Source organism: Saccopteryx leptura, chromosome 3 (assembly GCF_036850995.1).
Source record: "Saccopteryx leptura isolate mSacLep1 chromosome 3, mSacLep1_pri_phased_curated, whole genome shotgun sequence".
Classification (NCBI taxonomy): domain Eukaryota; kingdom Metazoa; phylum Chordata; class Mammalia; order Chiroptera; family Emballonuridae; genus Saccopteryx; species Saccopteryx leptura.
Genome location: NC_089505.1, coordinates 86,501,853 through 86,521,839, shown reverse-complemented (window position 1 = coordinate 86,521,839; position 19,987 = coordinate 86,501,853).

The following is a 19,987-nucleotide window of genomic DNA, read 5'->3' as shown; positions in this document are numbered from 1 at the left end:
ATGTTCTGGATTTTAGTGCCTTTCCTGGTCCGTGGAGATATTTATCCATTGCTTGCTTGTTTTAGTTTGTTGCGTCCTTCTGACGTTCTATTCTTATGTGTGATCTCTCATTGCTGTGTGTCCAGGGCGGTGGTGCCTGAAAGTGGGAGTTCAGTTTCCGCATCAGGAGCTGATTGTCCCGAAGGCGAGCACCATGCAGCCGCACTCCTCTCTGCCCCTAGGCGTCGGCCTCTCTCTGGAGATGGAGAACTCTGGGAGACGAGTGCTGTGACATTTCATCCCCCGCCCTGATCCTCCCATCTCAGATCCCTGCGCAGACCGGGCATGCAGTCACCATTCCCACGTGGGCAGCGTTTGGGAAGCCCCACCTGGCGCAGCAGAGAGGGAATGAGCTGCAGGCAAAGACGCACCTGCGTTCAAATCCTGCCGCAGTGACTTTCTGGCTAAGGGACCTCAGGACAGGTCCTTCACCAGCTCTGATCCTCCGCTTAGCAGGTATTCCTGTTCACAAGGACAGACTGTGACAGGGATGCCGACATTATCCAGATCTGCTCCTTGGCCTCCTCCTCCACTGGGCTGCATGGACAGCGGCGCTCTGAGCACCCGCTCCCCAGGCAGGGCTTAGGGCTAGGGTTCAGGTGTGGGTTTGGGTTTGGGTTAGGGTTCAAGTTAGGGTTAGGCTGTCAGTAGGGTTTGGGTTGAGGTTGAGGTTCAAGCTAGGGTTAGGGTTAGGCTTAGGGGAGGATTTGAATTAGGGTTCGGGTTAGGGTAGGCTTAGCATCAGGTTTAGGATCAGGGTAGGGTGTTTGATTAGGGTTCAGGTTACATTCACGGGTGGGTTACGGTTGGGCTCGGGTTGGGGTTAAGGGTTTGGGTTAGTGTTGGGGTTTTTGGTTGGGGTTTCTCTTAGGTTTATGTTTTTAGAGTTAGGTTAAGGGTTTGGTTGAGCATTCGTGTTTGGGTTGTGTTTGTGATTTTGGTTAGGGTTAGCGTGAGGTCCATGGGGTGACCACGGTCCAGGTTGCTGCAACGGACAGATCTGGCTTTGCTCCCGGCGGGGTCCCGGCTTACCGTAGGGGGGCTCCCAACTGCCCTACGGGGTTATTAGCAGCTTTCAGCTGTCACAGGCATGGGTGACGTTGACATGACAAAGGTTGGCAGAGGGATCGCGAGCTGAATCAGGTTGTGTCTTTCCATTAAGGAGCACATGTTAAAAGGGTAATGAGCGGAGGAAATGAGTCTGTAATGAAAACCACTGGCTCCTCACCTCAGGGATTAGTGTGTGTGTGGGGTGGATGCGAGGAGACCAGTGCCCCCCACACTGGCCCGACAGGAAGACAGGGAGCAGGTGCTCGGAGTCCCCCCTCCCCCGTCCGCAGCCCAGTGTGGGAGGACGCCGAGAAGCAGATCTGGGTAATTGAAGCATCTCTGTGTCACAATCTGTCCTGATGAATATAAATACCTGGGAATGTGGATTGTCCTTGATAATGGCTTGCAATGTCATCTTTTTAATGAAAATTAAGAGCTTCGGTAGTACTAAGTAGCTGTGCTGACACATTTAATTGCTGCGCGGGGAGTTGATAACCTCATTTAACAGCAGGGAAAACCTGGGAGAGTTGAATTGGACTCCATCGAAGACCATGTGCCCCATTAAGTTAAAAGAAGAAAATATTTTCTGACGTATGTTGCTGATTGTACTTCCCTCTATTTTTACCTCAAAGGAACGTGATGAATTAATTATTACCCTGTTCTGCGTTTGATCCCCGACTTCCATGTGACACGGTGTCCCCCAGACGTGTGCTCTTCCCTGGGTCTCTCTCGAGGTCCGGGTCTCGAGAGACAGTGTGCAAGACAAGAAAACACAAGTGTGGGGTTGGGATGTCTACCCGCCCTGCCTTCCTCTGGGTCGCAGAGAGCGAATCAACCTCAGGTCACCTGCCTCCCACAAGACAGACTGCATTCAACACGGGGAGGAACGCAGACAGGGAAGAGGGGATGTTTAGCCTGACCAGGACCGCTAGTCAAGTGCACACACACGTACGTCCCTTGCACCCAAAGGATGCTGCTACTAGTCGCAAGGGGTTCCTACCTGTTTCTTAGAGGGGGTTCTATCTGCTGACAAGGACTGAGGAATGGATTACAAGGAAACTTTGGAAGGAATCCTCCATCAGAAGCCTCTACCCTCCTAGAATACATTCCTCCAGCAAGCCCAATGTCATGAGATGTTACCACATTTATTTTTCTTTTATTATTTTTTTTAGTGAGAGGAGGGGAGGCAGAGAGACAGACTCTCACATGCGCCCAGACTTGCCGAGATCTACCTGGCAAGCCGGGATCCACTCAGCAAACCCACTAGGGGGTGATGCTCTGCCCATATGGGACCTTTGCTCAGTTGCTAAACAATGGAGCCATTTGTTTTGTAGCACCTGAGGCGGAGTCCATGGAGCCATCCTCAGCATCCGGGGCCAACTTGCTCCAATAGAACTATGGCTGCAGGAGGGGAAGAGAGAGAGAGAGAAAGAGAGAGAGAGAGAGAGAGAGAGAGAGAGAGAGAGAGAGAGAGAAATGAGAGGGGAAAGGGTGGAGAAGCAGATGGGCACTTCTCCTGTGTGCCCTGACTGGGAATCAAACCCAGGACTTCCACATACCAGACCAATGCTCTATCACTGAGCCAAGTGGCCAGGGCCGAGATGTTACTGTATTTAAACTGGAAGCTTAAGTTGGTTTGTTTTTCTTGTTGTTTTCTTAAAACTCCCTAAAATAGAGGCTTTATAAAAATAAATAAATAGAGCTCTTGAGAAGTAATCGAACGAGGAAACACCATTCGTCTGGCACATAACAAATATGGAGAGCGTTCTGGATAAAAATGCGCCATATGGCGTCTGGGTGTTGCAGAGTGTTCTGGGCTGAACTGTGTCTCCCCAAACCCATCTGCTAAAGTTTTCACCCCCCCGGATCTCAGAGTGAGACTGTATTTGGAGACTGTATTTAAAGAGGGGATTAAGGTAAAATGAGGTCACTAGGGTGAACCTTAATTTAATAGGACTGGTGTTCTTAGAAGAAGAGGAGATGAGGACACAGACACACAAAAGAAACGGCCGTGTGAGGACACAGGGAGGAGACAGCTGCCTACAAACCAAGGAAAGAAACCTCAGAAGGAACCAACTTGCCAGTACCTTGAACTCAAATTTTCAGACTCCAGGACTCTGAAGACTAAGTTTCTGGGGTTTAAGGCTCTCCATCTGCAGTGTTTTGTTACACAGCTCGAGCTGACCAGTGCATGGAGGAAATCCATCACAGCAGCACGAGGGGGCTCCTTGGGGGAGGCTGCAGCATGTGCAAAGGCCCTGAGGAAGAAAGGTATTTGGTGCATTTGTGGAGCACAAAACCCCAGCATGGCTGGAGTGGAGTGATGGAGAACGGCACAGGTGAGGATGGGGTGATGGGAGGCAGGTGCTGTGAGCAGGTGGGTTTTAGTCCCCCCTGCACCGGAGGTGATGGGCAGGCTTGAGGCGGGGCTGACAGGAGTCAGGGGTGTTCTGAGACTTCCATGCATGACTGGGGGACTGGGGCCGAGTAAGGAATCTGCTGGAGGGAAATGGGAGGGTGAGGTATTGACTGGGCAGGTGAACTTGAGGCTGCATAGGGAGATTGTCACGTGGCTGAGGAGATGGAGAGGGATCAGAGGGGGTGCTGTGTGACAAAAATCAGTCTGAGTTTCCTGTTGCCATTATAACAAATCACCACGCATGAGTCATCTCACAGTTGAGGTCGGAAGTCCAGGTGGGCTTGGCTGGCCCCTCGGCTCCAGGTGTCAGGGGCTGAAATCAAGCTGTTGTCTGGCCCGGGCTCCTATCTGCAGCCTCTGGGTGGGGAGGAGCTTGAATCTGTGCCCTTGCCCATTCTGGATCTTGGCAGAATTCAGCGTCCTTGTGGCTGCAGGACTGAAGTCTCCGTTTTCCTGTTGGCTGTCAGCTAGGATTGTTCTTAGCTTCCAGGGCCTGCGTCCCCCAGACAGGGGCCCATTCCTCCATCTTCGAAGCAGTGTCAGCAGGGCGAGTCTTCCTCACTCTGCTTCTCTCTAAGCCCCACTGTGCTTCAGGTCTCCTGCTCCCACCAGATCAAGTTCTCTGCCTTTACACAGGCTTTTGTGGTTGCACAGAGCCCACCCAGGTACTCCAGACTGGTCTCTGGATTGTAAAGCCCGCGACCTCGATTCCATCGGCGAGCCCCATTGCTGCGAATGGTACTGTGTCCATGGGCTCAGAGTGTGGCCATCTTTGGGGAGGACATTGTTCTGGCTACTACAGGTTTCAAGCATAACCCTGGAGGCAGCATTTATTTATTCACTAGGCAAACATTTACTGAGCACCTATTGTGTGCTGAGTTCACACCTGTCCTCAGACTTTGCACAGTCTGGCACCGGGGCAGCGGGGGAAGAGGGGGCGGAGGGGCCCTTCAGAGGTGGGCAGCCCAGGATGCGGCCAGGCTGGCATCTGCAGATGGCAGACAGGGAGCCGTGTGGAAGTGAGGCTCAAGTCCCCGTGCTGCCCAGCTGAACTGGGAGACGTTGTGGACCTGCTTTGCTGCCCAGGGGAGTTCTCACGGAACCCACCTCTCTGTGCCTCCAGCCACCTCTGCCTGACATCAGAGCCGCAAAGGACTTAGGTATTATTCAGTTTCAATGTTTTCAATAGTCAGGTAATGAAAGACAGATTAAAGGGGAAAAACAAAAGAACTGCTTTGGGTCAAGGTGTTTCAAGGAAGGTGTGGGGGGGTGTAGCCTCCCACCTGACTGGCAAGGAGCTGGAGAGTGGACCCTGCCCCATCAGTGCCCCACAGGGCTCCTCAGCAGAGCCCCACGCTTCCCAGGACTCAGTTTGAAAAGTAAGGAAAACTGAGGCCTGGGGAGGAGTATTTTCTCCATTATCTGCAGCTGATAGCGATCAGGGCTCCTTGTCTGGTGTTCTTTCCCTCCATGGACCCGACAGTTCAAACAGCATCACAGCTGGGGTGGGTTGGAAGGCCTGCTGACCTTGTTAAGACCACAGCTAGCCATACAGGAATTCTGTATCTGACATGCTCCCCCTACTGCACCTACAAATTTAAATTCCATTGCCCTCTGTCTCTGTGCCCACATCTAGAGACGTGGAGACCCGTAAGCTCCTTGCAGAATATCTCAGGGCCGTTTCTCTAAGAGCCTGGCTCACACAGACGATCTCTCTCTCTCTCTCTCTCTCTCTCTCTCTCTCTCTCCTACACACACATGTTCGCGCACACATGCCAGATACCTTGCTTGCTTTTGCCACTTCTGAAGGAGGGTAACACCAGGTTGGAGCCCAAGGGGAATAGCAGCTTTGCTGAGACACAGATCCACCGCTGGATCTATGGGATGTGCTGTGTCGTAAGCCAGGCAGACTCACTCCATTAATGTCCCTCCTGTGGCCCATCAGCTCAGCGGTTCCTGCCGCTCAGCCCTCCCTGTTTACCTGAGAGACGCAATTACATCCTGGCCTCCACACAGGGCAGATTCATGGGGCCTCGCGGGGCACCGGAGGCGCGGAGGAGGAGCAGCCCGACCTGGAAAACAGCACCCTTGTCCAGGCGTCAGCCGGGAAGTGCCAGGGCCCTGGGGGCGCATGGCCTGCCTGTCTCCTGGACCAGCCTCCCCCACCCCCCATTTCCCCACCGCTCTGCATCTGGGCTGCTTCCCAGATGCTCCCGGGACCTGGGTTCCACGCTGGCCCGAGGAGGAGCTGTTCTGTGGGAATTTCTCTGGGAGCTGGAACGGCCAACCCTTGCTGGTGGGTTTGCTCTGTTTTCCAGAGGAAACTCAAGTTAAACATCATCATCAGCTGTGGCCACCGGGCAATGTCTCTGATCAGCCTGCACAGACACTGTCAACCCCCAGCACGGAGGACCGGTGAAGCTGCAGCTAGTCATAGACACTCCAGCTTAAATTAGGTCCTGCTACCAAAAGCAATGATGTAGGATCAGAGATCCACCCCTCCCCCAGCCCCATGACTGCATTTCTAGTCAGACATAAGAAAAGGGAGGACGTGGGAAGGGTAGGAGTGGGGGTCCCAGGAAGCCAGAGGGAAGTGGTTTGGCCCCTAGACCAGTGGTGATCCAGGGCTCAGACTGCGGTTAGGTGATTCTCTTCTGCCTCAGTCTGCCCATCTGCACAGTGGGGGATGCCTGCAGCACCTCCCGGGCCCTGTCCACTCCCGGGCTGGGTCTGAGGAGTTTGTCCAGCAGAAAGCCTGTGATGCTGGAAAGGTTAACTATTACGATCATTGACATTTTAACCCAATGTTTATCCAATGTAGGTAAATGCGTAAGCGCATGGACCTGTCAGGAGGGACTGGCGTCTCCTGAACCCTGGAGAGCATCTCTGAAAGGATTAGGACGAGTCCATGTTTAGGCACATGGAGCTCCTCGGCAATGACCTCTGCAGACGTTCTGCCTTTGGATCTGGGAAGGTATGTCTTAGGTTCAGGGAAATAAACGCACAAAACTGAAAATGTTCTCAAGGTACTTGCAGACTATGACGGATTTGAAGAGCTGCCTTAAGCCGGGCGCGGTACAGAGAGGACAGGAAGGGAGGTAAGGGGGGTGTGAGCGTGGCGGGGTGTTGGCGATGGGGGTTAGGGGTTAGGGGTGGGGCAGGGGGCTGTCAGTCAGGACAGGGCAAGCAAGCCCTTGGGACGTCTGGTTTTCAGGTACTGGTGTTCACCGGATGTACCCTCCCTTGGTTCATAGGGTGCCGTCGGCTCCGCGAGCTCTCCGGGGGCTCCCTCTTTCTCACCACCAGCCCCCATCCATCCCCTGCCCCCAAAGCTGGTACAAAGTGGCCGCTGGAGGAGCCCCGCCCCACCCGGCCTCGTGACGATGGGGCTGCCACCTGGCGGCCGACACCGAGCACTGCAGGCTCCCCACGCCCTGGGCCTCCAGGCGGCCGCGGACCCTCCCTCCCCCACACAACTCTTCCAGGGTGCCGGCCTCTCACGGAGCTCTGCCCGCAGACCCCCAGGCTTGTTCTGCACGCAGGTCGGGAACAGCCAAGGGACTCGAGATGCTGGAGCTTCTGATTCTTGATTTGAGGTAGGGTCTTGAGAGTTTGCGTTTCTGAGAATAGTCCGTGTTGCAGCTGCGCCCGGAGCCCCACTTAGGAGGACCACGAATGCAGCCCTGAAGCCTCACTCAGGCTGCAGGTGGAACCACGCAGGGAGTCCTGAAACTGCAGATGCCTGGGTCCTGAGAGGCCCTGTTATCAGGCCACCGTGGGGTCAAGCACTGGGTGCCCCATTCTAGCGTGTAACAGGCTGAGGACCACAGGTGACATTCACCCCTCTCATTTGGGGGGAAGTGAGGCCCCAGGATGGAAGGAGACTGACCCTTGGTCATTGGGCAAGTCAACCCTTCTGGGGCAGGGCCATGGGTTGGTGCTGTGCACCTGGGTAGGCACGGCTCCCTTGGGGACACACCTGTGTGTGTGGCTGTGCAGGGACCCTAAATGGGTGGTGAGCTGGGTCAGTGGACAGTGGGGGAGGGGAGCTTCCAGGGGCCGAGGGAGGGAATGTCCTGCTGTGCCCTCCAAAGGCCCCTCGCCCCAGTCCAGCCCAGGCACTTCCACAAGGCAGAGCTCCAGACCATGACCTGGTTAGGAGCCAGGCAGAAGTCAGAGTGCCGGGTGCAGGCAGCAGCCAGCACGGAGGCAGGGGCCCAGCCGCAGTGCAGGAGGGGGAGCTGCCCAACTGCAGGGAACGAGCGAGGCGTGGTCAGACCACGCTGCGGCCAGGGCCATATCTGACCTGCTCCACCGCCTGGGTCGGGTTGCCTTCCAGGGGCCTCAGTTTCCCCTTTGTTACCCCGACGGCATTGGATCTGATGACTGTGGTGGGGACAGTGGATGGGCCGCCCCGATGTCAGGCATTCTCATTCTCCCTGCACACGGTGTTCCTCGGAGCCCGATGGAGATGCGGTCACCTTTCTCCCGTGACAGTGACAACTCCGCAGGGCCTGAGTGGCCGTGCTGCCTGCCCCCAGGGCCACGCCTGCCACATTCCCTGAGTCCATGAGTCACTTCCTTTGGTGGCACACCGGAATGTTCTCGGTGGGAACGCACTGTGTCAGCCAAGTGAGGTTATCAATTACTTGACGCACCACCTCCTCATCCGTTAAAAGGAGGACGTGCTTCCAAAAGGAACGAGGTGAATGGCCCCGTGCCAGAATGCCCCTCTCACCATGGTGAGTGTAAACACTGCTAACAAGCACGTGGTGTGGTCCCTCCATCGACCCGGCAAGGGAACCCCGGGAGACTCATGGCTCTGCGGGAGGTGCAGCTGCTCCCTGCCCGCTGCCCGCCTTCCCCTGAGGCACCCGGGCTCACAGAAAGAGGCTGGCGGCTTTCACTGAGCCACAGGGACAGCATCCTCATGAAGGGGACGATGACTCAGTGAGGTTTTTCCAACCACAGCCCAGCTTTGGGCCGGGTGCCGAGAGAAGAGTGACACCGCTGCCCTGCCTTCCCTGGAGGGAGTTAGGATGTCAGGAATGCCCCGCTTGGCAGAGGAAGGCTACATCCCTTTTTTTGGGAGGGGGTGTTGGGGGAATGTCTCTCATCTGCCACCTCCCTCTGTGTCCTGGCCATCCGGCTCTGGCTGTTAGGCTGGGCGTTCTCAGGGATGTCATGGGACAAGCTGGCCATGGGAAAAAGGGTGAGGAAGGCGGCTGTCCTCTGCGCTGGGGCCAGACAACAGGGATAGTGGCGATTCCTCCTGTGACAGGCATTCGTTGGTCCTTCGTGCATCCGCGCCCTCCAGCAGAGGAAGGGCTCTTTCCTGTGATGAGCTTTCTTCCCCGAGTCCTGCTGTGGGGACACGGCACCCTGAGCTCTCTCTCTGCCTCCCCAGCAGGAGGAGAGCAGTGCTCTGCTCAGTCCCCGGTGAGCGGGAGAACCACCCGACTGTCTGCCCCTGCCTGCTCCCGCTGGACTTGGCCATGGCTGGCCATTGCCTGGTTTCTCCAGCCAGCCTGGGTGCCATCTGCGGCCATAGGCCAGGTCCCATCCTCTTTGTCACCGTGGAAAAAACGGGCACAGAATTGTGAATTCTGAGAAGCTTGCTGAGAGAGCAGAGAGTGATGGTCCGGTCCAACCACAACGGTTGGGTGATTGGCAGGTGGCAACCTCACCTCCCTCCTGGAACTTCAGTCTGCGTCAGCTGTGTGGGCGCACCATTCGTCATGACCAGTGGTCACCAAACATGCTCACACCCAGTCTCTGCCATGGTGCTGTCTGGTGCAGTCGGGAAAAGTCCCCATGGACACAGTGTGTCTGAGCAGACAGGGTCCCTGGCCTGTATCATGATGGGCCATTACCAGATGTTGACAACCCACAAGGACGGGAGACTAGAATTGGACATGGATGCTAACTTTGTGTCCCAGGTCTTGGGAAGGAGGCTGGTCTGCAGCAGTGACCCCAGCTGACCCTGTGCCCAGCTCCTGTCAGATCCTAGAATAGTGTCACTCTGATGGCAGCAGCGGGTGTCCTGCTGTCAGAGCAGCAGGCAGTCAGAGGTCAGCGACCTGAGAGCAGACAGCAGGGGGCTGCTGACCAGAGAGCCGTGGTTGTGTCTGAAGCACCCCCAACACCCTGGGGCAGAGGGGCGTTTCTGTGACTTCCTGCTGAGTAGGGCATGGCCCCTGAACCGAGGAGCCAATCACCAGTCACCAACAGAGATCACATGGGTGATCCCACTTTCCCCGAAAACATTTCCTCAACTAGGGCAAGGGGCAACGTCCCCATTTTTTGAAGACATCTCTCTGGAATGTGGATGTGCAAAAAACAAACAAACAAAAAACCCACACGCTTGGCAATGCTAGATAAGAATATGCTCTTCAAATGTTGATTTGGAGGCTGAGAAAACAGCATATTCAAAGCTAATTAATGCCACGGGGTGGTGTCGGGAGGGTCCCCATGGGAGGCAGGATCACGATGCTGGAGAGCTCTCTCATTGCGCCAAGAGCCACAGCGAGCCCATTGCAGTCGCGCCTGTGACCTTGAACTTCACAGAGAGGAGGTGCCAGCCTCGCCCTTGTTACTGAGTCAGAAAACCAAGTCCCAGAGGGGAAACGCGCCCGGGACCGAAGTCCAGGGCCAGGAGGAGTGCCAGGTGGGTGTGTGGTCCCCAGCACCCAGTTCCTAACAGCAGGTGGGTCTAGACCGTGGCCGGGACCCTCCTGAAGAAGGACAGTCCTGCCAGATAAGTCCAGATATGTGTTAGAATTCAGCAAACGCTGCACAGATTTGGTTTCGCGAATTTAATCGCATGGCGTCAATTATCGGCATCCTGTCACGTCCCGAAGTGTAAACGGTGAGATGCAAATGGTAATTGGGTTAGCATCAGACCCGCGGAAGTGCCCATAAATTAACCCTCATTTAAGAACCCGACTTCAGAGCGCAAACGGCTGTGCTAATATATGGTAAGATACCCTGGCCCGTATGTACACAACACCCTGCGAAATACATTAAAAATTAATTATGGTAAGGTCGATCCGATTAGAAGCAAAAGTCCTCTATGCGGAGGCCGTAAATGTGCCCGAGGTCTTACGGAGAAGGAAGGAGAAGAAGGTTCTGTGATTAACGGACCAGGAATGCGGATGGAAGGACAACTTGTACGAAAAACGCGCTGTCCTCGGGCTGTCAGACGATGGATGTTCGGGAGATGAGGCTCCCCCGCTGATGACACAGTCACAGGACAATCTGTCATTCTAGCTACTTCAGTCTGCAGGTGCCCGGCACCTGGTCCCCCTGGAGGCCACCGACCAGGAGTTCCTGGATGCTGCCTCAGTCCTCCATCCTCCCCTGCAACAGTCAGTACGGGCTGGGCTATGGTGCTGTGACAAGCAGTCCCCACCCAGCACGGTTCTGATTCTCCTTCACATGGGGGGCCGAGTGGGGTGGGGGGAGTGTCACCTGAGATCACTCCAGAATGAACACGTGATGACTCAGAGTTGAACCCCTGCCCCCCCCCCCAACCCATCAGCAGGTGCTTCTGAAAATCACTGTAGCTGGAGAAGAAGGTTCTGGATGGTCTCACACCAACACTGGGATGCCTCTGACCAGAAGTGATGCTTATTTCATTGGCCAAAGAAATTCACGTGACCATTCCTTACCTCAAGGGTGAGCAAGGAAAGTCCCCGTGTCCCTGGAAAGAGGAGGAGTGCGAGTGTTGGGGGACCACCTGCTGGCTTGGGACCACCTTCCCCCAGGGAGCGGGTGTCTGCTGAGTGGGGGGTCTTGGAGGGCCTCCTGTGTGGAGCGCTTCTCATGTTACCCAAGTTCTGAAGATGCTGGAAGTGTGACACAGAGTGGCAGAGGGCCCAGAGTGCCACCTTCACGCCCAAGAGGCTGGATGGGGATGGAGCTTCCATTGTCCTCCTGGAGGTTTACTGCCACTCCCGTGCCTGGACCCCCACGGGGAGGATGCTGCAAGGGGTGCACCCTGGTCCCAGGTGCCAACACCCCCAGACACTGGCCAGAGAGCAGGGAGCCGCCTCCCGGGGTGGACTTGGCCCTGACCGTCAGCCCTGTCTTGGCTGAGTGTCCAAGCCCGTGGTCCTGCGGTCGTCCGATGGCACTTGGCCGCTTGTCAGCTAAGGTTTGCTGCATCTCTGAGATGTCCTCTACCTGGCTGGATGTCCCTTCCGCACAGTCCTGGGGGGAATGCCTTTGGGGCCAGTGTGGGGGCGGCCACCGGACACGAGTTTCCACAGGTGCTCGTGGTTTGAGGCACTGTACCCTCGGCCCACAGACAGGTGCTGACCCCTCCGAATCCTGCCCCAGAGTCCCCAGTCGTTCTGCTTTGCGGGCCTCCGTTTTCCTGGCTCCCTCCTGGATGCTGCTCAAATCCGGCCTCTGATTCATGGCCGGGCAGCGTCTGAGCCGGCGAGAAGCCCGCATCTCCGGGTGAAGGAGCTTTTAGGAATAAATCCAAACAAAACTTTAAAAAGTCACACTTAATCACACTTTCTCTTTGTGTCTGGGACCCAGCCCAAGCACTGATTTGCAGCCCGTTAGCACGGCTCGGAATATGCAGGACTATCCTTTGTATTTATGTAGCTCGTAAGTCTCCCGTGACGGGTGGGATGTCTCCATAAATAGTCCCCGAGCAGGAACTCGCGCACGCCAGTGAGGGCTTTGCAGGCGGGCGATGGTGACGTGCCGGTTTCAGAAATGGCTGAATCAGAGGAGAGGCATTTGGGCTGAGACACCTGACTGCGTTCTGCAGTCTTACTTGGCTCCCTGGTGCCTGCAACATCTTGGCTTTCCTTCTTCTCACCTGCAATGCCCTTGACCTTTCTTGACCTCCCATGTGTGCAGTGCGTCTAGCTGTGTCTCAGGCGGGGATCCCTGGAGGATGCCCGTTCTTCCTGGCTGGGAAGCCTTGCAAGGGGAATACAGCATCTATTTATAAGTGAGGACAATAAGATGGAGAAAGGGTCAACCATCCAAGGCCACCCCCTTGAGGGCGGGGGCTGGGATATGAACCTCGGTTGTTGTGACTCCGTGTCTCATTTCCATGCCACATATTAGACGTTTCAAACCACAAAAGGAGCTCTTTGGAGCCCATGGTCAAGTCAGACCCAGTGCTGATGGCTCCTGGAGTTCTCCAGTGTCCACCCTGCAGTGCGCAGGCGGGACCACGGTTTTGGAAGGGGGTGTAGTCATGGTGAGGCTGATACATCACTGAGTCCCTTTCTGTGTCAGAGCAGTAGCTCCGTAAACAAGAGGGTGGATGGCTTCCAGAAGGAGGTGGTTTCATCTGGCCGGGGAACGAGGGCCAGGGATTCCTGAAGGAACTGAGAATGGAGAGACCGGCCCTGGAGAGGAGGAGGCCACCACATGGCCCCTGGGTGATGTGAGGGGTGGCCGGTGGTGGTGTGGTTGGAGGAGGACACTGTGAGTAATGGAAGCTTTGGATGGACAGGTTGGCAGGGATGTTATTAAAAATAAATGGAGGCTGGCCTGACCAGGCAGTGGCACAGTGGATAGAGCGTCGGACTGGGATGCAGAGGACCCAGGTTCAAGACTCCGAGGTCGCCAGCTTGAGCGTGGGCTCATCTGGTTTGAGCAAAAGCTCACCAGCTTGGACCCAAGGTTGCTGGCTCAAGCAAGGGGTTACTTGGTCTGCTGAAGGCCCACGGTCAAGGCACATATGAGAAAGCAATCAATGAACAACTAAGGTGCCGCAACAAAAAACTGATGATTGATGCTTCTCATCTCTCTCCGTTCCTGTCTGTCTGTCCCTATCTATCCCTCTCTCTGTCTCTGTAAGGAAAAATAAAATACAATAAAATACACAAAAATAAATGGAGGCTGTGGATAAGGGATGGAGCACAGGAAATTCTTCATGAAAGATACTGCTTAAAGAAAAGGGAAATTAAGATTTAAAGCCTCCATTTTCTTGCGCTCCAAGTCAGCCCTTGGTACTAACTTCTAGTTAACTCCACCCAAACCAGAGTGGGCTCCACAATGAGGCGTAGACCACTGCTCCCCGTGCCAGCAGAGGGGCTGCCTGGGGAGAACCGGGGGCGGTGCGGGGGCCCTGGAGCTCTGGCCTCCGAGAGAGGCGCCATGGTCCCCGCGCCGTTGTCCATACCGGAGGAGTGTTTGAAACCATGTTCTGGTCCCAGTCTTTGAAAACATTTTGAAATTGTATCATACATACTATCATTTCCAAGGGGGTTATCTCTTTTGTCTAGAATTTTCCGTTAATCATGATTGCCCTAGCCCAATTTTTTTAGGGAGAAGATGCTATCTTTGGAGGGGCTATCAGCAATGATTTATTTATTTTTTCGTTAGCAGAACAAAAGGAGCAAAATGTTTCACATTCTTTCACATGGAGCCAAATGTGACCAAGAGTTCCATCTCAGCTTCTGTTTCCATTTTAGACTCAAATTATGCTTACCTGGTATATGCTTATATGCATATGTGGATATGCATGTATATTGTGGTTTGTTGATTGATAGATGCATAAATACATAGATGACAGATAATGGATAATTAGCTGGTTAGCCAGACAGATGATTGGTAGATGCGTAGATAGATGAGAGAAATGATACTCAGAGATAGATGATATATAGATGGATGAATGAATGAACGGATGGATGGATGGATGAATGAATGAATGATGGATGGATGGAGGATGGATGGATGAATGGATAGATGGGTGGGTGGATGTATGTATGTATGTATGTTGGATGGCTAGATGATGGATGGATGGACAGATGGATAAATGGATGGATGGATAGATGGATGATGGATGGATGGATGATGGATGGATGGATGGATGGATGGATGAATATATGGATGGATGATGTATGTATGGATGAATGTATGTATGTATGTATGTATGGATAGATGGATGATGGATGGATGATGGATGGATGATACGTATAATAGATAAATAGATGAGAGATGACAGAGACAGAAATAGATAGAGGGGCTCTTCCCACTTTCTGCCACCTGGGGCTGGTGTGAGTGGGGATTGGCTGTGTGACTGGACAGGCCAATGTGTGAATGTTTCCCTTGGCTGACTACTCGTTCCCATCTGCTCGGAGGAGGAAGCAGAGCCCCCTGGGGGAGCATCAGTGCTATGAGACCCATTGGAGGGCCACCTTGTCTGGCCCCTGGCAGATGTCTACAAGTTGCAAATTTGTTTGTCACTCTTCCCCCAGGGCCTTAGGCACTTAGAGGCCCCAGGATGGGGAGCTAGTGGGGACCCCCTGAAACTGGGACATGGTGGTTTCTGGCTGGTTGTAGCTGAGAAGACAAACCCTCTTCTTCAAGGGGTCCCCCGGCAGCCTGAAGACAGATGTGCTGCGTGCAGCCTCTGTTAGAAACCAATACTCTATGGCCTTTGGGTTAACTAGCCCCATTCATGTCTCATAGTTCTAGTATTGACGTTCTGATGTGACAGGAAATCACGGGCCTGACAAGGACACAGGTGTCCTGATGATGCTGCCTAACCACACCCACCTATGCAAATACAAACCCACGTGCACCACACGCACGCCTGCACTCGCCCGCACAACATGCACACACGTGCCTGCACACACATGGACCTACACACACGTGTGATGGAGGAGGGAGGGGTGCCGGGCCCAGGCTGGGATCCGGGGGACAGTGTCGGGGCGCCCACAGGAGGGTGCCTGGCTGTGGGCTTGCTGCTGGATTTAAGTAGGTGGAGCAGGGCCTTGTGGCCGGCCCGGAACCAGGGAACCGGCGTCCTCACTGCTGGGGCTCGGCCTGGGTCCCCACGCTGCATCCTCGCAGGGCGTGCCGGCGCCCAGCCTCCAGCCTTGTGTTCCTCTGCGGGCTGCCGTCAGCGGTGGCAGCTGCCTGCCGGTTACTCACTCGTTCTCCAGGTGTCAATGAGGCCCCTGCTGGGGGCTGGACCTGTGAGGGGGGGGTAGAGGGCTGAATGTGGCCCCCAAATAGATACTTCTGCACCCCAGACACCGACTATGACTGTATTTGGAAAGAGGATCATTGCAGATATCATTAAGGGTCTTGAGATGGGATCATTCTGGATTACCTGGGTGGGCCCTCCATCCAATGGCGATTGTCCTTGTAAGAGAAAGGGATGCAGATGGAGAAGAGAAGACCCTGGGAAGATGAGGCAGAGATGGAGGTAATCAGCCCAGAGTCAGGGAGCTCCCAGAGCCCCCAAAGCTGGAAGAGGAAGGAACAGAGCCTTCCCTGCAGCCTCTGGAGGGCAAGCAGCCGGCTGACCCCTGGGTTTCAGACTTCTGGGCTGCAGAACTGTCAGAGAATGTCTTTCTGTTGTTGCAAACTGCCGGGTTGGGGGTTATTTGTTATAGTGGTTATTTGTTATACACAATAATAACAAAGTGGGATCAGAGCTCTGTTAGGGGAGGTGCAGGTGTTTGGAGGCCCAGGTGTCAACCCCCATCTAGTTGAGGGTGAGGGGTCAAGGTCAAGGACACCTCTGGGAAAACACAGCGCATTAAACACAAAGGCCAGGCAGAAGCCAGCTTTCTCGCCCAGGGCTTCGTGGGTGCTCGAGAGACATCCACCTTCCCCTCCTGCTGGGACCAGAGCCCGAGTGTCATCACCTGTTCCCACCTGGAACCAGCAGCAGAGGCTCCGCCCAACTTCTGCCTGCAGCTGTCCCAGAGATGTTGTCAGGACCCACCGTGAGCCGGGCTCCGCCTGGCGCTGGGTGAGCTCAGGGCTGCTCCGAGCCTCCTACGTCTTGAGCTGCAGACCAAGCACAGTCGGCTTCTGAGCCCTTCCTGGAGCTGCTGCAGACAGCACTGTGCTTCAGACTCAAATGTAAGGAAGCAGGGGCTCCCTTGGGACATTGGAAAATTCCAGGTGGCAAAGAATTTCCAAAGTGAACCCTAGAGGACCCCTGCCGTGGTGATCTGGACAACCTCCAGCTTTGTGGAGACCCTGTCTTCCCTGGGGACAGTCTGGCCCAGGGGGGTGCTGGCGTGGACATTTCAAGCTTTGGGGTTGGGGGCTGGACATCTGCTTTGGCTGATATCCGAGGGCTTCTTCTGTGACAGACCCGTGCAGGTCTTTCCCGTATGTTATTTCGGGTAATATCTCAGCAAATTTGGAGGCGGTCCTGACAAATATTTTTGTTGTGTGGAGGAAAGAAGAGTCACCTGTGGTTTGTCCAAGCTCATCTAGGTCACCTGGGGCAGAGGTGGGATCCGCTTTCATTCCCCAGCTGTGGTCTCCTCGCTCAGGGAATGCGGTGGGTCGTGGTAAGCAGAGAGGGCACACGTTTGTTTCCAGAGGGGTCCCCAGTGGTGGCCCAGACTTATCTGTGCTTACCCCCACCACCTCCATCACAGGTGTCCAACCACAGGGCTCAGAAGGATCCAGGCACGACCACTTAGCGACATCTCTCTGACGTGTGTCTTAATTTTTCAACAAATAAGTAAGAACACCACTGTGGACTCATGACAGCGACACGCATGTCATCCGACCACTGGGGGATGATACACACACTCATTGGTCTAGTTTGGGGCGATTTTTGGAATGTTACATTAATTTAATTTGCTGAGATTTGACTCGATTAAAGGGTATTGATCTGGAGTGTCTAAAATTGCTGCCATTTGTCAGTAGTGGCTTGCTTGTGAAATCTGGTTGTTAATAAATCAAGTCTCGGCTGTTCAATATGTAGTTATTACAGTGGGTTTCAGATGTGGCTTCCCTCTGGCACACTGTGACAGATTAACACCATTAAAAGTTGCAAACACTCCTTTCAAAGAGTTTGCTATTTGCTTTTATTTGGACCTCCCCCTCCCCCCACACTCCCCATAATTTGGGTTCAAACAGGAACGTTCAAAGAACTTAGAAGAATTGCCAAGTGTCTGGGAGGCTTGTTTGGGGATTTGGGGGTGGGTAGCCATTTCACGTCGGGAACGGTGTGGGGTCATCTTGCTCCTTTGAGGGACAAACGCTGTCACAGGGAGTCGTTCCAGGGGACCACGTCTCTCCGAGGGCCCCGGGGTCTTGACTGAGCGGTGTTGGTGCTGGGTGTCAGCCGATGGCAGGACCAAGCATGGCAAATGGATTTTTAGAGACTCTCGGAGGTGGAAATAACGACATCAATTATTAAACCATCCAATATTTATGAACCGCCTTCTTTGTGGGAACAGCTCGGCTGAGAGGCTCGATACATATTTGTTAATGTGTAATTCTGTATTTCAAATAAGAAAGGTTAGCAACGGGGAGCAGGGGTGAAAGAGGACTGGCAACTCCCCCAGTCTGGTCTGGCAGCCTGATTCAGAGAGGGAGAAGTGAGCCTTCCTCCAGATCAGCCTGACCGTGGGACCGGCTGTGACCCCGGAGACCTGGGACCTCTGCGGCGAGGTCCCTGGCCCTTCCTCCTGCCTCCCGGCCTGTTCAGGTGGCACCAGCATTCCTAATGCAAACTCTGAGGAGACGGAAGAACTTCAGAGGGGTCTCAGGTGACCGTCCTTGGCAGGGTTTGCTGACGTGTTGTCCAGGCTGCTCGAGAGATGACCGGGCAGCCTCCTGAACAGTCGGCCCATTTGCACCCATCTCTCTCTCTTCCCAGTCTCTGAAATGGCAACAGGCACCCAGTGAAAACATCCTTTGAAAAACCTCCTTCCCTCCTGCACGGTTCCTCTTGTTGTTTCTGAGCCGCGAGAGATGGCCTTTTCCTCCTCTAGCCTTTGTTTCCCTTCAGGAATGCCTGAGCCACAGCCTGCCCTGGGCAAGGGGTCCTCTGCTCACTGTGCCAGGGAGGCGGGCAACCCCACAGAACCCCGGTCCCTGAGCAGGGCCTCCAGAGGAAGGATGAACATTTGCAGATGGCTGATTTAATGGGAGGCGGCAGAGGCAGGGATTCCTGGCAGCCTTGGTCAGCATCACAGGACGCTCGCTCAGCAGAGGCCGCTGGGCCTGCGTTTCTGTCACTGTTGGGTGCGTCTTCCAGTCTCGGTCTCAGGGCTGAAGGGCTGGCCTCAAAAGTCCCCTGTGGCGTTAAGGGGAGGACGGGGCTCAGACACCTGCCAGGCCAGGCCTCCTGCTTCAGATACTTTGCAGCATTCCCGGGGAGCGTGCACGGTGGGATGGGGAGCTCAGTCTTGGAGGGGAGCTCTCGGCCGGGCCCGACGGCTGTGCCAAACGCCCCTGGAGGATGCACTCCGAGCTGTTTGCCATGCACAGAGACTGCGGGGGCTGCTTTTATAGCATTGTTCTTTTATTCATAAGCCCGCATCCCAGAGCCTTGTAAATGACATTACCCACTTTGCATTAAGCAGACCTGGCAAGTCTGTTGGCAGTTCCACATTTGGGGCTTGTTCGGAGGGTCACGCCGGCTTGCGGGCCAACTGCTTTATTAGGCATCTTAAGGATATGCCAGTATCAGTCCTTCTTTTTCCTCTCCCTTTTCCCCCCCCGGCATTCATCAAGGGTCCCTGTGCTGGTGGGAAGTGGATGGGTATGGCACCCTGTGTCCGTGTCCTTGGCAGCTAACCGGGGAGGGCAGAGCTGGTTCCGAGAGCCCACCCATGTGCTCCCGGCACCCCTTTCTGCGGCTCGATGCTCTTGTCTCTGGTAGAGGACTGGGGTGGGCACACAGAAGGACTTGCCTTCCTTCAGTTTGGGTCCAATTTGTCATCAGTGTCCTGGAGCTAGTGTCCCCACTCAAGTGGAGCAGTGCCAGCCGGGAGAGCCAGGAGCCCTCCTGGGCTAGATACAGAGGGGTGGGTGGGCCCATCATCCCTGCTCTCTCTACTTCCCCCCTCAACCCCCGGCCACAGCACCACCATTTGTTCTAAACCTGGCTCCTAATGGCTTCACCAGGGAGCTTTTACAAACACAGGCCTTTGGGAGGGTGACCGGCAGGAGTGGGGGGGGGGTATTATCAAACACAGCCAAGCGCGGGCAAGCTGCTCTGTCTGGGGGCACATGTGGAACACTTTCTTTGTGCCCGGTAGAAAGGAGGCAGGTACTGCTTCACTGCAGGCACAGCAGGGAGCCTGGCGGGCCGTGGTGCATGCCTGTCGCGCGTTTGTTGAATGAATGCCTGAGCGACTTAGTATTGACTCCCGGGTTCTGGAATCATTAGCACTGACTCAAAAGAGATGTAAAGGAAGTCCTTCCTCTGTAGCTGTTCAAGGCCAAAATAGCATCCACTGTGGACAGAAACCTTTCCTTCTGGAAAATTGTTCAAGGTCACACAGATCATGCATTCATGAGCTTGGATTTAAAACCCAGGCAGTCCGAGACCAGAGGCCATTCCCTTGACCACCAAGGGAGGCTGTGCCCACTGTCTCGGGGTCACTCAGCTGTGGTCCCTTGCCCATGCACCTGAGACCCCTTAGTGCCTTAGTGCCAGTGGACCTGTAGCTGTTCCCCAAAATTGTGTCTAACCTCAACGGATTAAAAATGACCCACCTTCGAGGGTCTTTA